Source organism: Cucumis melo, unplaced genomic scaffold (assembly GCF_025177605.1).
Source record: "Cucumis melo cultivar AY unplaced genomic scaffold, USDA_Cmelo_AY_1.0 utg000683l, whole genome shotgun sequence".
Classification (NCBI taxonomy): Eukaryota; Viridiplantae; Streptophyta; class Magnoliopsida; order Cucurbitales; family Cucurbitaceae; genus Cucumis; species Cucumis melo.
In genome coordinates this window covers 1-8,030 of record NW_026124147.1, presented here as the reverse complement: position 1 = coordinate 8,030, position 8,030 = coordinate 1, and the positions used below count along the sequence as shown (strand labels likewise).

Sequence of the window (8,030 nt, the reverse complement as noted above, 5' to 3'; positions counted from 1 at the left end):
TTAGTAAATTAGGCCGTATACTTTTTTTGTACAGAATAACAAAGCAAAGAACGAGTGAATCTTCATCAATTTTTCATTGTAAATGGGAAATACTTATACAAATAAAAATAAAAAAAATGGGGGGGGGGAGAAGATGCAGGGTAATTTGTCTTCTTGGCTAGTCAAACATGGACTGGTATTCATAGATCTTTGGGTTTCGATTACCAAGGAATAGAGACTTTACAAATAAAGCCCGAGGAATGGCATTCCATTGCAGTCATTTTATATGTATATGGTTACAATTATCTACGTTCCCAATGTGCTTATGATGTAGCACCAGGCGGACTGTTAGCTAGTGTGTATCATCTTACGAGAATCGAGTATGGTATAGATCAACCGGAAGAGGTATGCATAAAAGTATTTGCCGCAAGGATAAATCCTAAAATTCCGTCTGTTTTCTGGGTTTGGAAAAGTGCGGATTTTCCAGAAAGGGAATCTTATGATATGTTGGGAATTTCTTATGATAATCATCCACGTCTAAAGCGTATCTTAATGCCTGAAAGTTGGGTAGGATGGCCCTTACGTAAGGATTATATTGCCCCCAATTTTTATGAAATACAAGATGCTCATTAAATAATACGAAACTAATCTTCACTTCGACAACTCAAGATATTCAAATACATTTTTACGTTCTCTTATAGATATAGCATAGTAATTGAAGTCTCATTCATCTTATTATTATTGATTAAAAAAAATACAATTAGAGATTTGGTGAGATTATCCAATTTGTAAGATACTTATTTTGGATGAGCCACAAGCTAATAGGATGAACTAAATGAGTTCTGCATTATGAACTATGTATCACGCATATGACTTATAGATGTGCTTTAAAAAGTCACATAGGGTGAAATGAAGAAATATAATATGAAAAGAGAATCGGATTCTATTTGTACTGTATCTGAGATGAATCTTGGCCATTCCCGCCTTTCAACTCCCCTAGACTAGACTTTTGGGTCTTATAAGGAACTAATTGAAACTTTCAAATATGTATAAAATAGGAATTGAACGCCAGGAGACAGAGTATGAACAAATAAAAAAGAAGAGGAAACAAAAGAAAATTCTTTTCTTTTACATATCTATATACATCCTTTACATATTTCTATAAATATCCTCTTTATCTTTACTTGTCTATTTTCGACATCTATAAATAGAGTAAAAAATATATATAGTTTAGTTAAAGGGTAGATTTCCAGACATCATCATGTATCAGTATTTTTCATGATCTATATTATTAATGAATCCGTAGAATAGATACTCATACAAATTCATGATGTGCCAAGAACCAGATTTGAACTGGTGACACGAGGATTTTCAGTCCTCTGCTCTACCAACTGAGCTATCCCGGCCATTTCCGACACATTATCCTTATTTTAATAGATGACTTTGGTCTATGTCAATTGTAAATAAGAAAAAAGGTATTCCAAAGTCTTCTTTTTGAAGATATACGAAATTTCAGGGCTTGGATAAGCCTTTCGAAGTTTCAGTACAGTAGACAGTTAATCATTCAAATTTCACAGATTACTTGCGCAAGGATGTTCGTTTGTACGTCTATCATATAGAATATATACCACAAGCCTTGTGATAAGAAATCAAATTTCCGCTCAAATACGCTTGTGAAAGAGTCGAATGAATGAGAAACATAACAAAGTCTGAATTGCTAATGAACGGATAAATAATTAAAGAGGCCAACGGGCCTTTTTAGGGTTTTGGGGATAGAGGGACTTGAACCCTCACGATTTTAAAAGTCGACGGATTTTCCTCTTACTATAAATTTCATTTTTGTCGTTATTGACATGTAGAATGGGACTCTATCTTTATTCTATTCGATCTGATTAATCAATTCTTCAAAAGATCTATCAGACTATGATGGAGTAAATGATTTGATCAATGAATATTCGATTATTTTTTCAACTTGTAGATCTTGGAATCGATTCATAACAATTCGTTCATTTTTATATATAATTTTATATATATATATAAATATAAATATAAAAAATTATAGAAATATAAAAAATAGAGATTCGAGTTGTCATTAATCAATATAGTATTTCAGTACGTAATACGTTTATCTTTCATCGTTTCTGGAGTTTCGATGGAAGGATTCATTCCTTTACTAACGCAACGTCGTCAACTCCATTTGTTAGAACAGCTTCCATTGAGTCTCTGCACCTACCCTTTTTTTTCGGAAAAAAGGATTTGGCTCAGGATTGCCCATTTTTAATTCCAGGGTTTCTCTGAATTTGAAAGTTATCACTTAGTAGGTTTCCATACCAAGGCTCAATCTAATTAAGTCCGTAGCGTCTACCGATTTCGCCATATCCCCCTCTTTTAAGATTAGTATCGCATTATGATGTCCTTCCCCGTTTTCTTTCATTTGTATTATACTGGAACCACTCAAGTCATTAGAATACCGATTCCTCTATTGAAAAGTGTTTCCTCCTATTGGATTTCTTGTCTATCTTCTTTCATCTCTCTCTTCTCTATCGGAGACCCATATTTGTTCCGATCCAAAATGATTCTATCATTTCTGTATCTGCAATTCAATATATATCAATATAGATAGATATATGAACATATATATTTGCCCCTCTTTCTATTATTTTTTTAGTAAAAAATTTAATACTTAAACGGTCGATTCCCTTGTTCGTCTTATCTTCCACCTTTCAGAATGAAAACATAGAAACGCTTCATTATCATCTCAATTGCATTAAATGCAATTAAGATTAACACATTAATTATTGATACACATCCATTTGATAAATAGATCAAAATTTTCTATCGCTATATTCTATTAATCGTTATATTAATTATTATGTTCTATAATAGAACAATTCCAATATTGAATATTTATTTGAAATGAAATTAGATTCTATATTCATATTAATTAGGAATAGCTAAGATCCCAGTAATTTAGTAAATTACTATGCATGTAACATTTCTGTTATGTGAGCCCGCTTAGCTCAGAGGTTAGAGCATCGCATTTGTAATGCGATGGTCATCGGTTCGATTCCGATAGCCGGCTTTTCTCTATTGATTTTATTTTTGACATAATTGATAAATCAAATAAATAAAGAAACGACTTCTTACCCTTTTTCAAAGGTCACCGATCTATGATGTCGTAGGAACTTACTTACCTTTATGACTAAAGGAGGGGTTCTATTTCTGTAGAACAAATCAAGAAAGGAACTCTTACTTTTTTATATCATTTACATATACAATAGGATCCGGATATTGATCCAAGTTATCTAATTATTCTTTGTTTTGTAGTACAATACTTTACTGGATTTCACTTCATTTATAATATTTATCATTTAGTTTTCATTTAAGTTTATGAAATTTAAATAAAATAAAATGTTTATGAAATTTAAATAAAATAAAATAAGGAGTCTTTATGTCGCGTTACAGAGGGCCTCGTTTCAAAAAAATACGCCGTCTGGGGGCTTTACCGGGACTAACTAGTAAAAGGCCCAAAACCGGAAACGATCTTAAAAACCAATCGCGTTCCGGTAAAAAATCTCAATATCGTATTCGTTTAGAAGAAAAACAAAAATTGCGTTTTCATTATGGTCTTACAGAACGACAATTACTTAAATACGTTCGTATCGCCGGAAAAGCCAAAGGATCAACGGGTCAAGTTTTACTACAATTACTTGAAATGCGTTTGGATAACATCCTTTTTCGATTGGGTATGGCTTCGACTATTCCTCAAGCCCGACAATTAGTTAATCATAGACATATTTTAGTTAATGGTTCTATAGTGGATATACCAAGTTATCGGTGCAAACCCCGAGATATTATTACAGCAAAAGATGAAAAAAAATCGAGAACACTGATTCAAAATTATCTTGATTCATCCCCCCCTCAGGAATTGCCAAAACATTTGACTCATTTGACTCTTCAGCCATTGCAATATAAAGGATTAGTCAATCAAATAATAGATAGTAAATGGGTCAGTTTAAAAATAAATGAATTGCTCGTTGTAGAATATTATTCTCGTCAGACTTAAACCTAACTAAAAAACAAGGGTTCGGACAATTTCGTCCTCCCCCTTCGCCGAAGTCTAAGTAAAGAGACCGAAGGAAAGTAAGGTTTTGATCCGGAAATTTTTCTATCATTCATCTATCATTGATCGGTAGGGGGATTTTCATCTCTTGTGCATTCTTTCCAGTCTTTTCGTTTCCGTACCACAAAAATTCGAAATAAAGAATCCATAAAGGTCTAACCGTTGGAATAATAGTATCGATTGTTATTTGATTTGATACATTGTGGTCAGTAACATTGTTGAATTAGTACGGAAAGAGAGGGATTCGAACCCTCGGTAAACAAAAGCCTACATAGCAGTTCCAATGCTACGCCTTCAACCACTCGGCCATCTCTCCTACAGAATGATTATGGCCCAGAAACCGAGTTAATAGTGAGTCATTAATATTCAATTTTTTTTTTGATAGGCACGTCCAACCAATTCTAACTATACAAATAATTTTTTTTTAACTATGTTTAATGGATACTTTTAGCTCATGATTCTATTTAGTTTTTTAAAACTATGATTCCTTTTTTCTAAAAATTCGACTTTTACAGTTTTCGATTTTTCACCAACAACTGTTTATCCCATACATATATCTAGTCACAAGTTATGAATCATAGAATGATTATTCGATTCTTTTTGCTCTTTTTTGTATCATAATTCAATCAAAAAACTTCTAGAATTACCCCAGTCAGATAAATAAAATTCTTTTTTTCTTCAACTTCGCTGAAATCAGAATAGTTCTCTTCATTCTGATCCTACTACATTTGGATGAAATTTAACCGGATTGAAATATTTCTTCTCTTTTATTGATTCCTGTGAAATCAAAAAGAAACAATTTTAATATCGAGTGGGATTTTTTAATGAATCCGTTTTTATGTTATTTCGTACTATGCAATTCCTTTGTTTGTGGGATCATTTTCTCACGAGAGGTAATTAAAAGAAATTATAGAATGGGGTTGTTACCGATGCCTAGATCTGGTGGGATAAATGGAAATTTTATCGATAAGACCTTTTCAATTGTAGCCAATATCTTATTACGAATAATTCCGACAACTTCCGGGGAAAAAGAGGCATTCACCTATTACAGAGATGGTGCGATTTGATTTTTTTTTTTTTCAATTTTCTTTACCGCTCTCCGTCTTAGTAGAAAGACACAGTATTCGGGATAGAAAGAAAACAATAATTGAAATAAATCTACGCTTCTTGGAGGTGCAATTTGAAAATCAAAAAATTCCTTCTGTCGTGTATCCCCGATTAATGTAACCTTAGATGCTAGAATTGTCGATTCTAGTATTAAGCGAAAGGTGTAACCTATGGATTAAGTCAACCCTACTCCACTAGTAAAAATATTCACTAGTAAAAATAGGTAGCAGAGGGGAAGAAGCACTACACCTAGGAATCAACAACACGAAAACTTTGTTATAAATTATACCTTTTCCTTATCGGGATCGGAACTTAGAAAAATGGTTGGGACAACAAACATCCATCTCGTTTGTATTTTGGATACCTGTATAACCATCGAAGACTGTTGAAGTGACTAATTCCTGGAAATTTAGAGGCGTTGAGGACAAAGAAATTGTTAGAGTTACCATTTTTATTTTTATCTAGTAAACCATGCTTGATGTTAAGAAAAGATCTTTTACAGGAAGGTTGGCTAGAGATTTTTTGTAAAAAACGCTAGTCCCATGAGTTCATAATGAGAGTATTTCAATGTTTTTTGATTTCATGTATTATTCTCATCTCATTATGCGCATCAGATAAAGGGGGAGCCGTATGAGATGAAAATCTCACGTACGGTTCTGGAACGGAGATTCTTTCAATGGAATAACGAACGACCGTAACGGATGTCGGCTCAATCCGAAGGAAATTATGCGGAAGCTCTACAGAATTATTATGAAGCTATGCGACTAGAAATCGATCCCTATGATCGAAGTTATATACTCTATAACATAGGTCTTATCCACACAAGGAACGGAGAACATACAAAAGCTTTGGAATATTATTTTCGGGCACTAGAACGAAACCCGTTCTTACCACAAGCTTTTAATAATATGGCTGTGATCTGTCATTAACGTGCGACTATCTCCACTATAGAAAGAAAAAAAAGAGAAAATTCGCTAATAAATACTAAAAAAAATAGGCTTTCTACATATGTATTGTCCAAACTAACGATTTGTATCAGCTGTAGCAAAGAAAGAAACTTCATAGAAGCAGAAATATGAAGAAATAGGTATGCCTAGATACTTTATTCTATGGATAAAGGATCTAATTGATAGAAGAAGCACCGTAAAGATCAATTAGTCAGGTTTTTGGCCGATACAATAAAAACTGCTTACTTATATCATGATATAAGATCAAAATGAAGGAATCCACTTATGTAATAGGGTGGATCCCCTACAATATTGAGCAGCGGTGTAGCATCAGATCCCAAAGACAGTAAGTCTTTTCTTTCTTATGAAGGAAAGTCTTTTTCAAGGATTCTATATAAATTTCTAGATGAAACCGAGATAGTTATCTTTCAGAAAATTGTAACGATAGTGGGTGGAATGCCTATGCTTTATTCTTCTGAAGGTGGGAGAAAAGATAAAACTTATTTAATTATTCAGCAAAATTGAAGTTTGAAACTTATATAATTAACCGCTTTTGCTTAACTCGAGAAAAAAAAAATGGGCTAGATCTATGAAAAATTTCATTCAATTAGATTAGATATGATAAATTTTTTTAAATATGGGACAGCAAAAGAATTGACTGTTGAGCCGTATGAGGTAGGAAACTCTCAAGTACAGTTCTAAGGGAAGGAATTTACCTGCCTATTCCGACCGGGGAGAACAGGCCATTCGACAGGGAGATTCTGAAATTGCGGAGGCTTGGTTCAATCAAGCCGCTGAGTATTGGAAACAAGCTATAGCGCTTACTCCCGGTAATTATATTGAAGCCCAAAATTGGTTGAAGATCACAAGGCGTTTCAAATAAGAAAAACTCTATTTTTTTTTTTTTCTTTATTTTTTTTTATTTCTTTATTTTAAATATTAACTGCTATGCTATTATTAAACTTTTCTTTTGATAAATATTTTCAAATATAAATGAATTTTTTATATTTTGTATAAATATATAGCTATTATATTTAGCTAGTATTAGTTAGAAATTTGGATATTTTTATATTTGTTATAATTCTTTGTTGTCCGCATCAGGCAAATCAAAGGGATAATTTCTCAGTGAAGAACCAATCAAGGAATTTCATTATATCCCTTCTAATCTAAGATCCTTCAATTTTTTTTGGTATTTTGTAGGGGGTAAACGATACAGAGATACATTAGAATTAGAGAATGTATTTTATATAAAAAAAGATGTTCTATGTAAGACATAAAGTAGTTCCATTTAGGAACTTCTAATGGAGATATGTGAATACATTCGGTTCTACAAAAAAATTGAATTTGTGTCAATTCAAAACCCCGAAAGGGGTTTTATAAGATTAAAAAGGTCCGTTGAGCGCCTCATGGCTATGTCATAATAGATCCGAACACTTGCCCCGGATCAACTTCCAGATCATAATTGCTCTAGTGAATAACTAAAAAAAAAAAAAAATAGATGGGAGATAGCAGAGAAAGAAACTAAGTATAAAAATCTCTCATAGGTTCACTAATTACTTAACTATTGGCGGGTCTCTTTGTATGTGTTGTCCGGAAAGAGGAGGACTCAATGATTATTCGTTCGCCGGAACCAGAAGTCAAAATTTTGGTAGATAGGGATCCCATAAAAACTTCTTTCGAGGACTGGGCCAGACCGGGTCATTTCTCGAGAACAATAGCTAAGGGTCCTGATACTACCACTTGGATCTGGAACCTTCATGCTGATGCTCACGATTTCGATAGCCATACTAGTGATTTGGAGGAGATCTCTCGAAAAGTATTTAGTGCCCATTTCGGCCAACTCTCCATCATCTTTCTTTGGCTGAGTGGGATGT

At 33.2% G+C, this 8,030-nt stretch overlaps 3 non-coding genes across 3 annotated transcripts; 1 reads left to right on the top strand and 2 right to left on the bottom strand.

Annotated features, from left to right (window-relative positions):
- Positions 1–1,312: 1,312 nt before the first annotated feature.
- TRNAF-GAA (transfer RNA phenylalanine (anticodon GAA)) lies at positions 1,313–1,385 on the bottom strand. Its single transcript has one exon. It is a non-coding gene; the product is annotated as a tRNA-Phe (tRNA).
- Positions 1,386–2,988: 1,603 nt separating this feature from the next.
- Positions 2,989–3,061, top strand: TRNAT-UGU (transfer RNA threonine (anticodon UGU)). The gene has a single exon. It is a non-coding gene; the product is annotated as a tRNA-Thr (tRNA).
- A 1,270-nt stretch (positions 3,062–4,331) lies between these two features.
- TRNAS-GGA (transfer RNA serine (anticodon GGA)) lies at positions 4,332–4,418 on the bottom strand. The gene has a single exon. It is a non-coding gene; the product is annotated as a tRNA-Ser (tRNA).
- Positions 4,419–8,030: the final 3,612 nt, after the last annotated feature.